Source organism: Podarcis gaigeae (assembly GCF_964106915.1).
Source record: "Podarcis gaigeae genome assembly, chromosome: 5".
NCBI lineage: Eukaryota > Metazoa > Chordata > Lepidosauria > Squamata > Lacertidae > Podarcis > Podarcis gaigeae.
The window spans coordinates 18004360-18023978 of NC_139681.1; the positions used below are offsets into that span (position 1 = coordinate 18004360).

At 41.5% G+C, this 19619-nt stretch overlaps 1 protein-coding gene and 1 long non-coding RNA gene across 2 annotated transcripts in view; one reads left to right on the forward strand and one right to left on the reverse strand.

Moving 5' to 3' along the window:
* LRMDA (leucine rich melanocyte differentiation associated) overlaps positions 1-19619 on the forward strand; it is a 741312-nt gene that overhangs the window by 357044 nt on the left and 364649 nt on the right.
* Positions 15723-16308, reverse strand: LOC310844435. The gene is made up of 2 exons (XR_014564124.1): positions 16237-16308; positions 15723-15905 (listed from the first exon to the last, which is right to left on the reverse strand). It is a non-coding gene; the product is annotated as an uncharacterized lncRNA (long non-coding RNA).

Sequence of the window (19619 nt, forward strand, 5' to 3'; positions counted from 1 at the left end):
ATTTCTAATGGCAAGCTTTCTAATCTTGTAGCAATATTTGGCAAAAAAGAGTTAGAGCACAGGCAAAGGGTCGTGCTAGGTTTTGACAGTGTAAGCTCAATCACTGGTTTAGAGAAATAGTGAGAAGAAGATGCTATCAAGACGATGAGCACAACGGTCTCTCTGACTTGGAGGAATGGGCAGAATAGGATGACCCTGCTGTTAGACCACGTACTGCTATTTGTCACTGCCCTGACTGACAGGCTTCTGCAAAAGAGAACATAGAAAGGCCATTTGTGTCTTGGAGTGTTGTTTATTTTCTAAGTTATTTTGGGACTGTGTGCAGTCTAGTCTCGGAGCCTTCTCTAGGAATGGAATATACATAACATCAGCTCAGGTGTAATATCTGCCCCTGTGACTAGCAATGTCCAGGGGTCATGAATGATGGGCATTCTGACCTTGCAGGTTCAACAGAGCAGTATCATTAACTTACTGCACTTCCTAGCTACAGAAAAAAACAGACTGCAAGGATCCTGTCTTGAAAATAGCCATCCTACTCAGGATTAACCAGGCAGATTAACCAGTTCCCCTTCCACCTCTGTAAAGGTCATTATTGTCCTCATTTTATAGAGAGGAAACTGAACTTGAGTGTTGGCCTCTTGGGTAATATCATTCCAGGTGTCCCATTCACTTCAGATCCAGGGTACTGCTAGTGGACCTGATGATGCCACATGGTTAATGGTTTTTGGAAGACTCAGAGCCTGGAGCAAACAAGCGTCTTCTCTCAGTTTACAGTGAGAATTGCTATGGCTCTCTCAGCAGCTGGGACAATATGAGTCCCTACCACTGAGTCACAAAGGCATCCTTGGACTTCTGGTTAACAACAGCAGGTGAAGAAGAAAAGTTGTAACTGCATAGACACCAAATGTTCAAATGATTTAAGATTTGGGGTATATTTTTAATGCAGGAGATAAATGAAGATATAATTTAGCTAGCCACCCTGATGGGTCAAAATGCCAGAACTCACCTTTCTCTCCATTTAAGTATTACAGAGTAATAAGAATTGTAAATTTGGAACTCTGGCTAGAGAAGACATTTCAACTGTAATATAGCGTCAGGTTGATAATTCCTACTAGAGTAACTTTTAAAAGGACAAAAAAGTTCTGTGAAATTGTATACAATTTTTAATGTATTTGGAAAATTTGAGCAGCAAGGCATCATTAAAAGTGATAAATGGGGAAAAGAATAAGCAAATGGTGTTGTGTGATATATGACTGAGTATGTACAAAAGGTGAGAAGAGGAACTTAGGATCTAAAATTCAATGCCAAAGGGACAGCAAATGGAGAAAAGGAAATGGAGGTGAAGGGTAAACCAGAGAATATATGTTTAGTAGAAGTGACAAAAAGAAAAAGAAAAAAGGAGCTACTTGGTTTCTAGCGAAAGTGTTCTTTCTAATTTACTTTTGCAATGTTTTAAAAAATTGATTTTAACTTTGAAACAAATCCACAAAATTGGGGTACCAAAGGAACTGAAAGCAGCTTAAAAATGCTAAGCACATTTTCCCTTTCACCTCCCCATCCCTTCTGCCTTGCTTCTAATGTTATTGTGCTCCTCTCATTTTGACTTATAATGCATGCTCTGGTGAATGACCAAGGTTTAAGCATTCATTCAAGATTAGCATGTATAAGAAATGTAGGATACTTTCATTAATTGGATTAGGGTTATATGTGTTTCATTTAAAAGCTGCCGTGATCACTAATGGAATGACCTTGAAGTCATTATCTGTTAAGGAGCCCGAGACAAGATTGTTCTTCATGTTCCAGTTGTATTTGTCATTACTTGAAAGTGTAGCGTTCATATAAAATATTGCTCCTATGCTATAAATGCATTTATTGGGATTTTTAACCCGCTACACAGCAAGAGTCTTTCTTAGGGAGCAATATTAAACCTGCAGAATACAATTTCTTTTTCTCTTGTCCACTTAAACAAACACACACACACACAAACACACACACATACACACACACACACCCCAGAGAGAGAGAGAGAGAGAGAGAGAGAGAGAGAGAGAGAAATCTACCCAAACATGAGCATTTTAAAGTTCCATTTATATAATGAAAATGTTAAGTATGTGCTGAAATCTATTTCATTGAAACCAATGGGATGTTAAATTTTTACCTTGATAGGATTGTGTCCAGTGTATAGAATAGCTGTGTACTTAAAAAAGGGTTCCAATAACAGTTTTTTAATTCTTAATATTAACTTTTCCCCCTTCTCACTGATACCTTTTTTGCATACATACACAAAGGATGTAAAATGCTAAATTTGGCCAGCTGATAACTAACACAACAACTTCAAATTCATGAAATGAAACCTTATGATGTATGCATTTGAAAGGATCTTCAAATTCAAGTTTTGTGAGTAATCTTACAGTGTTTCACACAAACACACACACACATTTAAATGTTGAGTTTTTAATTCATGTGATTTTCGGTTTAAGCTCTTGCTCATACTTTGGGATGGCCAAGTGCCCTGATAAACACCACAATGTTTTCACCATTAGGGAAATGTGCAGTGCACAAAAACCAACTACCCCTGTCATGATCCAGACTCCGGCTAAGAAGTGAATTCAGTTTAGACACAAGAACATAAGAATAGCTGGCTGGATTAGGCCAATAGGCATCTAGTGAAGCATCCTCTTCTCACAGTGGCCAACCAGGTGTCTATTGGAAACCAGCAAGCAGAATATGAGCACAAGAGCACTCTCCCTTCCCATGGCTTCCGGCAACTGGTACTGTACTTGGAAACACGGCTGCCTCCAACTGTGGAAGTAGAGCATAGTCATCATGGCTAGTATCCGTTGATAGTCCTCTCCTCCAGGAATTTGTCTCATCCTCTTTTAAAGCCATCCATCGCTGCCTCCTGGGGGAGCTTTCTTGGATGTGGCTCAGGAAACAGGCACCTGTGCAGTAAGCTGCTGTCCATCCATTGCACTGAATTCTTGGTCATCTCGCTCTTGTTCTGAGATTGAATCCAAAGAACTCTAAGCAGGATAGTGAGAATGATAACAGTATAGTATAAATAATTGTGGAAGAGTTCATGCAGTGTTGGAATAGGAAGAATTCATAGTTCTAGTGTGCTTCTACCGGACCAGATAGTTGCACAAGCTCTTACACAGGCAAAAGAGCATATTTGACTTTTCTTTCCCTAGGGAAAAGCTCTAATACAGGTTCTAAAATGCCCCCTCTTCACTTAACCAACCCACATGGACCTCAATACTCGATGTCACAACCATGCAGACACAGCTTGAATGAGTGGCTTTGTTGAACATCCAGAGTAAAGAACGGATGGAGGTGGCCCATCATGTTCTATTGTTGACCATGAATGTAGAGGTGACCCTGCCAACAGCAAGTCTTATTCAGTTGCTCTTGACCATGGCTTCTGCCTCCATTGTTAGAGGCAGTATTCTTCAGAATACCAATTGCTGGGAACTGCAGGAGGAGAGACTTCTCTTGTGCTTGGGTCTTCCTGCTTCATGGTTTCCTACAGGCATCAGGCTGGCCAATGTGGAAACAGGCTAATTGAGTGGATGGCCCATTAGCTTGATACAGCAGGCTATTCTTATGCCCTTATATATGTTTTGATTATGTATTTTGTCTTTTTATGCTGTTAACTGTCCTGAGATCTTTAGATGAAGGGTGGTATACAAATTAATTAATTGAATGAATGAATGAATGAATGAATGAATGAATGAATGAATGTTGTTATGCTTTATCTCACTGTGCTCCAACTAAGCACTTGTTTTGCTGTGCCTGGCATCAGCTGTGAACCAAGCTGGGAGAAAAGCGACAGAAGGCATGGAGATATGGTTGGAGAGCCAACACAGCACCCGGCACTTTCCTGGTTGTGCACAATTTTCAAGTTAAAATAAGACTCTTCACCCATTTACACCACAAAGCACTCATAACCCACCTACTTTCAGCAGCCAGAAACGCCATAACCAGACACTGGAGAGACCTGTCAGGAGTAAGCATGGACCAATGGTACCAAATAGTATGGGAAACAGCCCTATTAGAAATTTAACCAATAAACTGACACAGGGACAAACAGAAGAATACGCCTTTACTTCGGTATGGCTCCCCTTTATCACATACACAGCCCAACAAGACAATGACAAAAATCCACCAACAGCATACAAATCAGTATGGCTAACCTGATCTAAAACACCCACCCACCCCACTCACACACGAAAACAAAGATCACCACAGCCAATCACAAACAAACAACCACACCCTAGGCCAACCCCAACCTCTCTCACCACCAAAGGAACACAAGTGAACAGCAGAGAAACTGCACGAGCTGACACCAACCCTACATACATTAAGCAAAATAGAAACATCGCCACCCGACCCCACCCATCTCCCCCCTCCCCCCTTTCCCTCCCCCCTAATGTCTCAACAAATGAAACTGATTTGTAAAAACGTTACACGGAAAAAATACGAGAGACGTTACACAAACCTCTGTAAAACAAGAAAATCTTTAATAATAATACCCCCCTCCAAAAAAAACCAAAAAAACAGGTCCATAGTTTCCACCACCAAGCAGAGATGCTCCAGGAAGGAGCTGACGGACACACGCAGAATCCGGGCTTCATTTGCTCTCCATTGACTGCAAAATAATAATAATATATATATATTGTATAGACTGAAACATAGAATGTCAACACTTGCACTACACTTAACAGTCCAATGAACATGCCACTCCTTCTGCCAATATCCTCATTCTATTCTAGTCCTTGAGCTTCCCTTTCACTCTTGGCAGACACTGGGCACCTGGTCCAATACATTTTGAGGCCAGAAAGAAAGAAAAGACTCTTCACCCTGTTTAACAGAATGGGGCAGGCTGATGAACAAACGTCTGTGGCTGCCCTGTGGTGGCATGTATGACTTCAGGGGTTTACTCCAGAAATTGTCCATACTTTTGGTGGGACCTGACCTCCTCATGCAGGTAACGGAGATAGGAATGAGTGCACCACTTCAGACCACAGGTAGGAGGCTCCAGTTTTGAACATTCTTCCATATAAAAAGCTCCCCACAAACAGAAAGTGAGCACATCAAGGAGAAAGATTCTGTCCCAGCCCACTGTCAGCTCTTCTTCGCTTTCTGTTTTCAGGGAGCATTTTGAAATAAAGAAGCTTTCAAAACTGATTGCCACTTGCAGTCTGAATTGAGAGAGCGCATTCCGCTCAGCACTTGGCCACCTCATACTGGAGTAGGCAAAAACCCTGTGTTTTTTAAATTAAAAAAAAAAAATCAGTATTCTGTCCCCTTAGATTGAAGCTTCTTATATGACAGCTATGCCAGATACTGTCATCTCCTTTGGAATATTTTGTAAAATATTTCCCCCCTATTGGAATTAATTGTGAACATTCATTAAGGCGTGGAGACAGATGAAATATTTCAGGTGAATCATCGGGTCTAATATGAAAAAAGGGCTTCTGTGGCGATGGATTAGGCTCTTGATTTACAGGGAGAGTTGTCTGTTATGAAGATATACACGCTGGGATTTATTATCAAGAATCTGTTTTTAATTTTGGAGATTGTTTACCCTTAACTACTGCATGTCAGAACTCGGGGACAAATTTCTGCTTAGCATTTAATTTCAGATACTTGCCACAGTGGGCAGTAAAAAATGGGCCCCTGGAATTTGTGGCATCATTATGAATCTCTCATTCTGGCAGGCCCTGGAAGTAGTTTGTCTTTGAAATCTCCTTGGTACTTGTTAACCCTGCTCTGACATGTAAGAGCTATCGTTTATTTATTGGACTTTGCCCATTTATGAAAAAAAGTACAAGAATTATTAATGGTTTAGTATCTATTAATGCATTACTTGGGTGGAATTCAAACTCCAGTATTTATGGTAAACCCCTTTTATAATAAAGCATGCATAGAAATAGAGGAATGCTGATTCGTAATGTTGGAAAGGGTCTGGTGCCGTTGGAACAACTGTCGGTAAAATATGATCTTACCAGCTTTTTTATTTATAGCTATAAATAAGAAATAAGCAGTCTGGGTATGAGGGGAAATGATTAAGAATATTTGTGTAGATAATAAAGACTAAATAACCTGATGCAATGAACCGTGTGTTCAGTATATTGCTGTTGAGAAACTGGTGTTCTCTGGGAAGTCAGAGAGAGTCTACATTTTCTGTGTTGAAATAGCCAAGGGTCCTTGGATCACAGAAGTGATTGTCCACATAAGAGACAATCCACAATGTATATTATTGGTAGCAAAGTTTGGGGGGGGGGTGGTAGGAAAGATGTGAAAAAAGAGGAATGTATAGGTTGGTTAAAATGGGGCAAAATACTGGAGAAGGGAGAAGGATGGTGTGGCAATCACACAGGGTCCCCGGACATTTCACGGTCTATTGACCCTGTGCCACCACTGCGACTGGTTTATTCACTGCCACCACCCCACTTCTCACGGGGACACACGGAGTCCAGACAGTTGTTAACATAAACAAATAATCAAGTTTATATTCAAATGCAGGAACAAGCGTATGGTTTCGGTTTATTTTTCTCTTGTCCGTCTCCTAATCTTTGTTCCTAACAACTTCAAACTGAACTATTCCCAACTGTCTATCTGACTCAACCTAACAATTCCTCTCACTCTCTCACAATACAACTCGACCAACCCACTGCCTATTCCACCCTCTTCCTTCTCCAACACCCAAGCCTCAACTCCCAAGTGACAAACCTCAACTCCCAAGTGACAAACCTCAACTCCCAGCTCCCAAACCTCAACTGACTTTCAAAACCTCCCACTCTATCTTTTACTCCCCCCTTGCATTCTCACTGGCCAATCACATCACACCCATTTTAACCCTTTCCTTGACCCATCCTAGGAGGCAAATGCCACAGATGGGATTAGCCCAAATGGGATGTCCCAGGGTTTCTTTTTTTCCTTTTCCTTTTTTTTTTTAGCTCGGTTGGCTATCTTTGACTTAGAAAGCAACACTGTACTTATTGGAACAAGAAAAGCATTTATTAAGTCAAATATTAATCTTTAGAATATTCATCACCTGGGTTCAATATGAGCAATGGTAATCAAATTGTATGGCTTCTTGTGGAAAGGTAGAGCCCATCCATCACAAAGCTTGGCCTATAGCTGTATATCAATTTTCAGCATTAAAGTTACACAGTATTATCTTAGCATTAGGTTAACTGTCAAATAAAAATAAAAATTAATAAGCTGGAAAAAGGAAAAGACAAGGCATCCCTCATTTAAACCCCTTAACCAGAGCCAACCATAATTGAAATGTCTTTTTCTGAAATGTTAGCTTTAATTCAACTGAGGTTCACACCTCAACATATTTTCATGATTGTTAAATACTTCTGGAGGTGCAGAAATCATCAGGTTTTAATGTTCACATGTTATTAATTCTGTCTGCCCGATTGTTGCATTGTAGTGTAACTTGAGGATGAAATGGACTTCAGGAAACCAGTTTAACCTTGAAAATTGTTTTTCAAAATGGAGATAATGGAGCAATTGAGATGTTTACTCTGGACTTTGTGCTTGCAGTCACCCTTTGTAGGTTTGTGTAAAACTGTAGAACTGCCAAAAAATGGGGTGGAGGGTGAGGACCTGCCCTAGGAAGGCTTACAAAGATTATGAATGCACTTTTCAGAATCCTGAACATGGTGGCTCCAAGTGTGGGATTTTGTTTGGGGGGGGGTATATATATTCAGAACCTCCTGAATCAGAAATTTCAAACGGCTTTCTGTGCACACCCACAATGGACCTATGGGGATGTGCTGATTCAAAATTGTCTTGTGGTTGCTGAGTGCGGGTAGAGAGGCTTGCCAAATAGCATCATGTATGACAGGGATAGCCAACACAGTTCTTGCCAGATGTTACTGGACCTCCCCTTCCATCATCCCTGACCACTGACCAAGCTAGCTGGGGCTGATGAGATATATAGTCTGGAACCCCACATCATATGTCATGGATAATCACAGAGGTGACCAACTCATGCTTTCACACACATACACAAACACACAATCTTTACTGTATTTTTTAAGGCGATCATAGGTGAATCAGGTACCCATGAATTCAGTACTCAAAATGGATTGCCTGCATCAAAAATGAAATTAACTTTTTAGTGGAAGCAATTCACATCCTTCTTAATAAGGATATCAGACATGGCTGTCAAGTAAGAGGGGCAGAAAGGGCACATGTATTAATGTTTTGGATACTGATTTCCCTGGGAAATGTGAACTTCCCTATTAGATACAGGGCTGCTGGTGGCACCATATGCTGACTGGAAATCTGCATAGGATGCTTTTGGTACCAGTGAGAAATTCCCCTCCAAGCAAATACCAGCTTTGGAAGAAGAATTCTCCAGTATGTAAACCTCTCAACTGAATGATCACCGATGAGGCATTGTGGTTAAAATGTCTGACTAGGACCTGGGAGAGTAAGTTCAAATCTCCATGCAGCCATGAAGCACACCGGGTGACCTTGGGGTAGTCAATGCCTCTCACCCTAGACTAACTCACAGGGTTGTTGTGGCAATTCATTGAGGGGCTGGAGAACCATGAATGCCATCATTAGCTCGAAGAAGAAGAAGAAGAAGAAGAAGAAGAAGAAGAAGAAGAAGAAGAAGAAGAAGAAGAGGTGTAAATGCAATAAATTATATAGATTATATCTGGAACTGAATTTTTCTGGAACTGTGGACGAATGTCAAGGATTGGGGAAATATTTTATTTTTAACCGAGCGCAGGCAATCCTGTGTAGTATTATCATAGTACTTACCACATATTTGAGTTTCTGAGTGCTTCACATACATTACATCAGAGGCTACTCGGGGAGTGTGTGTTAGAGGGAAGTTTTGAACTGGGAGCTTCCTAGTTTACATCCTAGTCCAATAGTGCTGAGCAGGCAGGAGGCAGAGATGGACATCGACGCGGAAGGCTTTAAAAGAGGAATAGACAGATACATGGCAGAGATGGCTACTAGTTATTGTGCTCATGTTCTGCTCACTGATTTCCCACAGGCTTCTGGTTGGCCATGTGAGAACAGGATGCTGGACTAGATGGGCAACAGGCCTGATCCAGCAGGTTATTCTCATGTTCTTATTTGGGGTCAGAAGTTCCAGGTCTCCACTAAGCAGTACAGTCAGGAGTTGCTCCAACGTAACAGAATTAGCTCAATGCATATCATGAAGTGATATGGATTGCCATCTACAAAGGGAGAAAGAATAAGACTGTTAAGTCCAGAGTCTAAAATTATCCATCTGCACCACTGACTCAGTTTCCCCACCACTATGTTAAACTAGTTTCCAGGTCTTTTACCCTCAGACCAACAAGCAAGTGGGTTTCGTGTTCTGCAGGTGTTCATCTCTGACCCACAAATTAAAGCTTTTAGATCCTCTACCATAATTTTATGAGCTTACTCATATGATCTTAAGGCTTTTATGACCTCATAGGAAAGTCCTGTTCTGCTATCTGGGGACCATTTGAAATATTAATGACATAACACACATCAGTTTTGCTGGCAGACCTATTCTACCTATAAGCCTGCTTCAAAAAGGCACTGGGTGTTTTCCCCCTGTTCCCTCCCCCCTTTTACCTCACATTTTGTCCCTTTAGAAATTATCATGACGCATGTCAGGCGCTTTCACACAGAAGGAAAAAAGTCACATTAGCTTCCAAGTTTCTGATTGTCTAAATAACACAGTAACTCAACATACAGCTGTCTGGCATTTTGACAGTACAATAACCCATAATTCCTTCTGCCACTCAACACTTCAAGGTTAGCATTTTGTAGTTTGCTCTCAAGGAGCATTCATTTAAATTTTCAAGAGGCAAAGTGCTGAAATGCTGCATTATACCTCTTTAGATATATTTTTATTTACTTTTCTGGTGTCCAATTTTTTCCTCCTCTCCTGGTATTTTCTCTCTCTTTAAGTTGCCAGTGAAGGAGTTAAGTATTCTCCAAACTCTCTCTATTAATTTTGTATTTAATATAATAAACATTAACACTATGGCTTGCTACAGCAAGGGCATATAATAGTAAGATATTATTTAGATTTGTAAACTGTAGGGAAAGTCAGAAAAATGAATATAGACATACTGATTTGCCAAATGATTTGTTTAACATGAGCTTTGGTGTGAGCTTGGCTTGGGAGAGAGCGATTACTGGGGTGGTTGTGGGTGGGAGAACAGCATGGGATTCTTTCTTGAATGACTTACTTTGAGAAACAGTAATATTTGGTCATCTTAAACTTCTGTATCACACCACATAGTTTTACCACACTAGAATCTCAACAATTTTATTGGAAGTTGGGAGACAGTCTCTCACAAGGCAAAGTTTGGTATATTTTACCCAAGATCAGTTCCTTAGACAAATATCATTTCCATGAAGGAAACTACAAGTACCCCATAGGGGCATGACTATGGAAGTGATGAGTTGTTCTAGATCAGGCATCCTCAAACTCGGCCCTCCAGCTGTTTTGGGACTACAACTCCCATCATCCCTGACCACTGGTCTTGTTAGCTAGGAATGATGGGAGTTGTGGTCCCAAAACAGCTGGAGGGCTGAGTTTGGGGATGCCTGTTCTAGATAATAGGCTAGATGTTCCAGCCTAGCATTTCCTCTGACATGTAGTTTTCTGTGTGAAGCAGGGTGGGGCAGAGGGCCATTGTAGGGTGTGCATCTACCTCAATCGTCAACTGTATTCTAAAGTGAAAAAGCTGAGACCTAGGTCTGCCACATCAGTGAGGTCACAATATTATGTCAGACTTATGAGTGTACATGAGCCTATTTCATTACTGTGTAAACCTGACACACATCTGGGCTCTCTCCTGTGTGTACATATTCTACAACAGAAATATGCAAAATCCACACAAACTTCACACACTTTCCACCTGCAGCGGGTGCAGAGAACTGAGCCCTTCGACACCCATGCCTCATCTCTCTATATGCCTGCCCCACTTGGCAGGCTACTGATACTTTAGAGTGGTCCACATCTCAAAAAAATGACTGCTGATTCTGTGTCATGTGGTGAAGGAAACATTGCCATGTTATGAGATATGGGGAATTATCAAAGAAAGCAATACATCGCCATGCACTAAGGTAAAAGGTATAGGACCTCTGGACAGACAAGTTCAGTCAAAGGCAACTATGGGATGTGGTGTTCATCTTGCTTCAGGTAAAGGGAACCGGCATTTGTCTGCAAACAGCTTTCTGGGTCATGTGGCCAGCATGACTAAATCGCTACTGATGCAGCGGGACACTGTGACGGAAACCAGAGCACATGGAAACGCCATTTACCTTCCCGCTGCAGTGGCACCTATTTACTTGTGTTGGTGTGCTTTCAAACTGCTAGGATGGCAGAAGCTGGAACAGAGCAATGGGAGCTCAACCCCTTGTGGGGATTCGAACTGCCAATCTTCCGATTGTTAAACTCAAGAGGCTCAGTGGTTTGGACCACAGCGCCACCTGCACGGACTAAGGATCTGCCAGGTAACAGTGCCTTTCCTGGGTGTCAGTTTGGCTAGTGCTTTATGCATATGTAGCATCGTGGGACCTTTGTTAAGTTTTAAGCAACATACAAAAGATGCACAGTTGTGGTTTTAAGCTACACAATGGCTACACAGCAAAAAAACAACAACAGAAACCATGTGTTACAACTATATGTTGCAGAGGTTCTTATTTTTGATGGCTCTGTGTGTCACTGTGCTCATGTGAGAGTGCATATGTTATGCAGGTGGAATGAGCAAGAGAAATCAGATGAGTAAATAATGCTTTTGTCTACATCTCACTAGTAACAATGAACATCTTTTGGTGTATTGATTATGATAACATTTGGGATGTGATTGACTGCCAAATATGTTGGCAATGCAGTAGTTCAAACTCAACAAACCCTGGACCTGCTTTCATCCTAACTTACAACATGCAGCCCCGTTTAAATTGTTTAATACATTATGCCCATTTTTCTCCTTTTCTCTCTTAAGATGAACAAACACAGCAAGGGCACCTGCAATTTAAATAGTTGTATAGACCATTTCGTGGGACGTGGGTGGCACTGTGGGTTAAACCACAGAGCCTAGGACTTGCTGGTCAGAAGGTTGGTGGTTCGAATCCCCATGACAGAGTTAGCTCCTGTTGTTCAGTCCCAGCTCCTGCCCACCTAGCAGTTTGAAAGCACATCAAAGTGCAAGTAGATAAATAGGTACCGCTCTGGTGGGAAGGTAAACGGCGTTTCCGTGCGCTGCTCTGGTTCACCAGAAGCGGCTTAGTCATGCTGGCCACATGACCCAGAAGCTGTATGCCGACTCCCTCGGCCAATAAAGTGAGATGAGCGCTGCAACCCCAGAGTCGGCCACGACTGGACCTAATGGTCAGGGGTCCCTTTACCTTTACCTTATAAACCATTTCAGCAAGCAAGGGATGAGAAAATCTCCCCCTGTTGAAATTCTCCCATCTGCACAATGATAAAGCCCTGCGCTCCTTTGCATCTAGTAATTTCCCTCTTCATCTTCTGCATAGCAAGGATGCTAAACAACAGGGAAAGGATGGTGACACACACCTCTGATACAATCCACTTATTGTTAAGGGCTATGTTCTCACCCCACTTGTGGATCTTCACTCTAGACTCTAGAGCAGGGGTCAGCAAACTTTTTCAGCAGTGGGCCAGTCCACTGTCTTTCAGACCTTGGTGGGGGGCCGGGCTGTATTTTGAAAAAGAAGAACAAATTCCTATGCCCCACAAATGACCCAGAGATGCATTTTAAATGAATGCACACATTCTACTCATGTAAAAACACCAGGCAGGCCACACAAATTACCCAGAGATGCATTTTAAATAAAAGGACACATTCTACTCATGTAAAAACAAGCTGATCCCTGGACCATCCGCAGGCGATTGGGCCGGATCCGGCCCCTGGGCTTTAGTTTGCCTACCCATGCTCTAGAGCAAGGGTTGTCAGCCTGGTCCCTACCACCCACTAGTGGGCGTTTCAGCATTCTAGGTGGGCGGTAGGGGGTTCTACGGCGCAAGCTGAATCCTCCTTCCATCAAGCACTGGTGGGCGGTAAAGAAATTTTACCATCAAGAAAGATTCATTAGTGGGCGGTAGCTTTGAAAAGGTTGACGACCCCTGCTCTAGCGTATTAGATGTGGACTTGAGAGACTGAGATTCCAATTCCTGCTCAGCTGTTAATTTTCCTCCCCAACAATCCATTTGCAACCCTATTAACTCAGAAAATCACATTGATGAAATTTGGGGTGGTCTACCAGCATAAAGTTCTTTCTCACCATTTGAAATTTAGTATAACATGGTGGTATATTGATCAAAAAGCCACAGTTCCATAAAACAATATGTTACTGCACTGTGACATGAACACTGGTAACCGGGGCAGATTGTAAGATTATAACAAGTAAAAACCTTCACACAAAAAACCCCAATCTGAATGCAGCATGGGTGACCTAGGGTTAGTCATTTTTTAGGTTAACCTCTCACTGGATTGTTGTGGTGACAACATGGGTAACAGTGGTGGAGAGGAACCATGTACAAAGTCCTCCATGTAGAAAGGATGGGAAAGAGGTGTAATAAATAAGGAGTAAAAGTGCTTCCTCCAACTGGATCTAAACATTTAACTGAGAATTGGGAGAAATCATAATAAAAAAATACAAATGTTCTTTAAAATGTTGCTGCTTTTGTTTTCTATGCATCTTGGAGTAGCACTGAATATTGTTTGGAGCAATTTTTGCTTGAACAGGACAGCTGTATAACCAAGTAGCCCTTTAAATCCATCTGTGCCTTCCTTCTTCCTAGTATAAAAGAATGCAGGATTTCACTCTCTGTCTCTGTTCCAGCAGGAATATGTGCTGCTTAGATATTCATTTCAGTGGCATTGACAATGCTGACAATATAATTGACCTAAAAAGTTCTGGATTTCCTGTTAATGCACTTTTAGAAATGTACATCAACTACAGAAAATCATTTCTATCTACATTTCGCTTGATTTCCATTTTCAAGAAAAAAGGGTTTCATCATTATTATTCTATTTGAATAGCACTGATATCTTGAGAGATGGAAGGAGACTTCTATTGTATGCAGGAGTTCTTTATTTCGATATTTTCTTTGTCTGATTATACATGATAAACACACATTAGTGACATTCCGTGCATGTTTTGAAGATAAATGGAATATCTCTTTAAGCCATTCCTGACACTTCCTAACCTGTGGGTTTAATGGCATATTCTTTCTTTGATTCAATAATTTGTCTGTCAAAAAAGCTGTGCTGACATTCTCCTTGTTGTGGGACTGAAATGGAAAGAAATCTCTTATCTTTGAGATAATTTTTTTTTTAAATCGAGGTGAACATTTTAGGATAAAAAATGTTTTTAAAATCATTTTGGTGAGGGGGAAAAAGATGTAAGTGTTGACATTATACCAAGTGCTGGATGGCAAGTGATAAAAGGAATAATATTATCTAAAACTCGAAGTCTTTCTTGAATTAATTAGGGAATGTGTGAAGTCTTTTTTTTAAGGCAGTAACCTCTATTGCTTCATGCATAAGTAGTAGCTCTGTCAACTTACAGATATAAATGTCTAAAATAATGGACTTTGTCTGGACTAATCTGTGACTTTTCGGTTTTAGAAGTATCAATGATAATCTTAGTGTTTATTTCAGTTGTTCCTATGCCTCCTTTTTTCAGGTTTACAGCCAGAATGTCATGGTTTGTTTCATCCTAATATATAGAGAGGAATTTGTTGACATTTCTTGGAACAATATTGCACAGGTATCTTTAATCCTATAAGGATTTTAAATCCTCATTTCTCTCTGGCATCCTAGTTGTAAAGTCCATTCCTGTCCGGTGTTGAGTATGGCTGTTGTTACTATGGGCTACTTCATATGTTTGGGGTATAGGTGCCCCTGTGTTGCATGTACCCTTTAAAAATGTGAGAGCGAGACCTGAAGGTGCATATGCTCCTTGTTGTGTGTTTATGTTGTCCTGACTAATTTTCTTTCTTTCTTTACAATCTTCTTACCCTGCTCTTCAGCTGAAAAGGCACCCAGACAAATGCACAGATCACCATAGAACAGGATGGTGTAAAGTAAAACAAACCCTATTTTGCCCTCAAACTTACAGTCTAAAAGACATGACACAAGAGCAAAAGGGGATGGGGCTGGAAGAGGAAAACAAGAATATTGTGGCATTGGTCCCCATTGATAAAGTTCATATGATGACCAGCTTGGGTGGAAAGAGTTCAGGGAAAGGAGAAGCTAGTGAACTGGGTCCACTTCTTACTTTGTGTCTCCAGCATAGCACATGTATACAGTATGCAAATAGTTAAACTAGTAATGTATAATGTTCATGCCACCTTTCAGACATTCAAATGTCAATGTATTTAGGATATTTGCCACTGTGCCCATGAAAATGGGGCAGGAATCAAGTAGCCATTTTGTGCTAAGCTTCAAATGGAGTGGTTGTTTTTTGTTGTTGTTAATAATAATTTCATTCAAGAATTGCTTCCCATGAGGCACCCTGAAGCAATTTACAAAATAATAAAGACATATGTAAAACAGTTACATATATTAAAACAGTACATATAAAAACTATATATCTATATCTATATATCTATGTCTATATCTATCTATCTATCTATCTATCATCTATCTATCTAATCTGTTCAGATGCAATACAGATACCAACTAAACGCACAAGTAAAGTGCCATGTACTTGGTATTTAAGGAGTGCAATGCATTGTGTGTCTTTCCTGGCCCCTTTGAAACTGGATGTAGGGGCTGTGTAGACGTGTCCTTAATTATGCACAATCACCTTTCGGTCCAGATATCTTACAGTATGCTCAGAGTCTTTTCTTCCCCTCACTTCCAATGGGTTCGACGGTCAAGCTATAGTATTTGAATTTAAAACATAGTGTTATGTCCTCAATTGGAATGTAAAATTTCATTGTGAGATCTTGTTTTTCAAAGAAGATAACATATTACAAACAAACAAACAAACAAACAAACAAACAGAATGTTGAATAGGCAAAACACACACAAAAAGGCCAAAATCATTTATTTTCTCAGTTGAAAAAGAAAGACAGGAATGTTTCTCCCCATGATGGAGAACACCATGGGTAAGTAGTGTGGCATGGTTCTGCCCCACCCATATCCTGTCCTTTAAGATTACCCAATTTCTCTAATTCTCAATCATATATAAACAGCAATCACATCTTACCTACGGCAGGCTCGAAAACACAGGTTACAGATTACTACACTGGCAGCAATTAACACTTCAATAGCTCCCATCTCCTTACCATTCTTAGCTCATCCCTGGCCATTTTCTGGGTTACATGGCAGTCATCTCATTGTTGCATCAAAGCCACCTGCCAATCAGAATCCACGTAGGTCAAGAACACTTTAAACACTGGCCTTTGTTATCCATCTGACAATCCATGGTTGCCTTGAGACCAGGAGCCTATCTGTAAGTCGATACATCAGGATGGAAATGATTAGAAAAATTTGCTTTCTTTTCTTTCATGTCCCATTCTGCCTTTTCCCATTGGGTCTCTTAAACACGATTATTAATAAACTGTCTTGAAATTGGGCGCTGGAGTCTGATGTGTGTTTGTGACACCTTATAGGAGAGTATATTCCCCCGCCCTACCCTGTGGCTCAGTCTCTTTGATCCCATGCTACGCATTCATGTCTAGGGAGAATTGGAGGGGAACCAGCTAGCCTGCTCCCTATGAGGGATAAGCATGGGCTGGATGTTCCCCCATCTCCCTATCTAATATTAATCTCTTGTAGCACTGAGAATCACTCCCAGCTCAAGTTTAAAGGAGTACAGGGTCTAGTGATAGCAAACCTCAGTTTGGGTGCTTTTGAGTGCTTTGCTACAAGTACTAATTTCCATAACATAGACATTAGCCTTGAGATTTTAGCCTTTATTTTGCAAGACTTCTTTTTCCTCCTGAAAGGTAATATAATTTAAAATAGGAGTGACTGGAAATCGTGCTAGCTCCTAACATTCACATGAGGGAACATTTTGCAGGTGGGTTTATTTTATTTTTAAAAGACATATTAATCACATCTGAACCCTGCCCTTCTTTAAAAGAAGCACAGGGTGGCTTAAAATTTTATACTCTCAGATCTGTTAGGGACATCTCAAGAGCACCTGATGATCTTTAAGACTGTTTAACAGAAATATCTTTGAGTAAAAGGTAAAGGTACCCCTGACAGTTAAGTCCAGTCGCAAATGACTCTGGGGTTGTGGTGCTCATCTTGCTTTGCACGCCGAGGGAGCCAGCGTTTGTCCACTTCTGCAGACGGTTTTTCCAGGTCATATGGCCAGCATGACTAAGCCACTTCTGGTGAAGCCAGAGCAACACATGGAAACGCCGTTTACCTTCCCGCTGGAACGGTACCTATTAATCTACTTGCACTTTGACGTGCTTTCAAACAACTGCTAGGTTGGCAAGAGCTGGGACCGAGCAACGGGAGCTCACCCCGTCACGGGGCCTTGAACCAATCGGCAAGTCCAAGCGGTACAGTGGTTTAAACCACAGCCACCCACATCCCCATCTTTGAGTAGTTTAACCCAAATATCTTTGATCCAAGGCCATCAATCAGTTTGCCATAGAACACTGGTTAATTCAATAATCTGGAACCTATAGCCCTCCAGATGTCGTTCGTCTGCAGCTCCCATGAGCTGCAGCCAGTATGGCCAATGGTCAGGGATGTTGAAATTGTGGAACTGCATCTGGAAGTGCCACAAGGTCCCAGTCTCTGGATTAAAGTCATCTACCAAAGAGCACTTTTCAGGCCTAAAACATGGGGAAGCTGGAAGCAAGTGTCAAATCTCTTTTTGTTAACTAGCATGGATTTATTTATCTTCACGGTTGCTTCTTCTCCTTTCATCTTGATGGCCCTCTCCTTGTTCTTCCTGAAACACTGACTTAGCAACTGGATATCATAAGCAATGGTCAAAACTCTAGAGTGTATGGGGGTCACCAGAACTGGAGGTACTGAATATTTGCAGATACATTTCAAACAACTAAGCTTCTCAGGACGGGATGTTTGCATGCCATGAGTCCTTTAGACCTCCAATAAAAAAAATGAACTCAGTTCATTGGGAAGACAAGAATGTCCTGTCTGGAAGGAAGTTGAAAATGGGAGAAAACAATTATTTGAGAAAAGAGATTTCATGACCAAAGGCGCCTGGAAAGCAAAACAGCAGTTGGGAAGTGTCCGCAAGTGATTGATTTAGAACAGGGGAAAACTTAGCTTCATTGTAAATAGTGTAGTCATCAGAGTCCATTCCATCGTGCTGGCTAAAATTATTTATTAAAATATTTATATTCCACCCTTTCTATCACAACAGCAGAATCTACAAAACAGCTATTGCTGCTTGTTGGTGCTACCATTTAGGTGGTACTGCTAACATAATGCTAAACATCTTAAAACATAGGAACAGTACAGTCTAGTTCAGAAGAATTTGTGTATTTGTTTGTAATATATTTAATCTGCCCTTCACCAGGTGGTTGCAGGGCAGAAATAATTAGAACAAAATACAGAAACCAGTCCAATCCTCCCACTGGCAGACCTGCTTCAGATTGTACAGAGGAATATAGTTGGGCATAGAATTAATACATCTATAGCACTAGCAGAGTGGAGAACATTTTTCATCACAAAGACTGCATACTTTTAGGGTTGCCATGCATCTGGAACTTCCCAGAGATGTCCCCATTTTCAGGCTTAAAAATTCTGTCCATTTTTTAGAATTTGCAAAAATGGTTTGTTTGTGTGTGTGTGTGTGTGTGTGTGTGTGTTTGTTTGTTTGTTTGTTTGTTTGTTTGTTTGGTCTGCCCTGCCCCAATCCTTGTACTCCGCTTGCCAAGGTCAGCCGGTCTTGCATCTCTCTCTGTCTCTTCTCCAGCCTAGCTCTTTTCTCCACCCTGTCCCCTCTCTGCTGGAGCCACCTGCCGGGCAGCGAGGGGCTGGCAGTGGCAGCGGTGGCTGGGCCTAGGCTGGGCTGGGTAAAGACCCAGCAGGGGGGAGGGGAGGGAAGCGAGGGGAGGCCTGGGACTGAGGCAGCGGTTCCCTCCGGATTGGACTCCTGATTCCCGCCCCCCTGCTCCTGATCCCCCTTCCGTCTTTTCTTCCCTCCTCACTCTTGCATTATTTTGCAAACTTTGGGGGTGGGTGGGTAATAGAGTTTTTTAATGGGCTGTGTGTATGCTGGGGAAAATCTCTCTTGAGCAGGCAGAGAGCTCTTCACTTGGCTTCCTCACCCTTTCCTTGCATTGGGAAAAGGTTTTGTAAAAATCTATACAGTGGTACCTCGGGTTACAGACGCTTCAGGTTACAGATGCTTCAGGTTACAGACTCCCCTAACCCAGAAATAGTACCTCGGGTTAAGAACTTTGCTTCAGGATGAGAACAGAAATCGTGCTCCGGCGGCATGGCAGCAACAGGAGGCCCCGTTAGCTGAAGTGGTGCTTCAGGTTAAGCACAGTTTCAGGTTAAGAATGGACCTCCAGCACGAATTAAGTTCTTAACCTGAGGTACCACTGTATAGTTTTTTTTTTGGGGGGGGGGGGGTTTGCAGGCAGGGGTGTA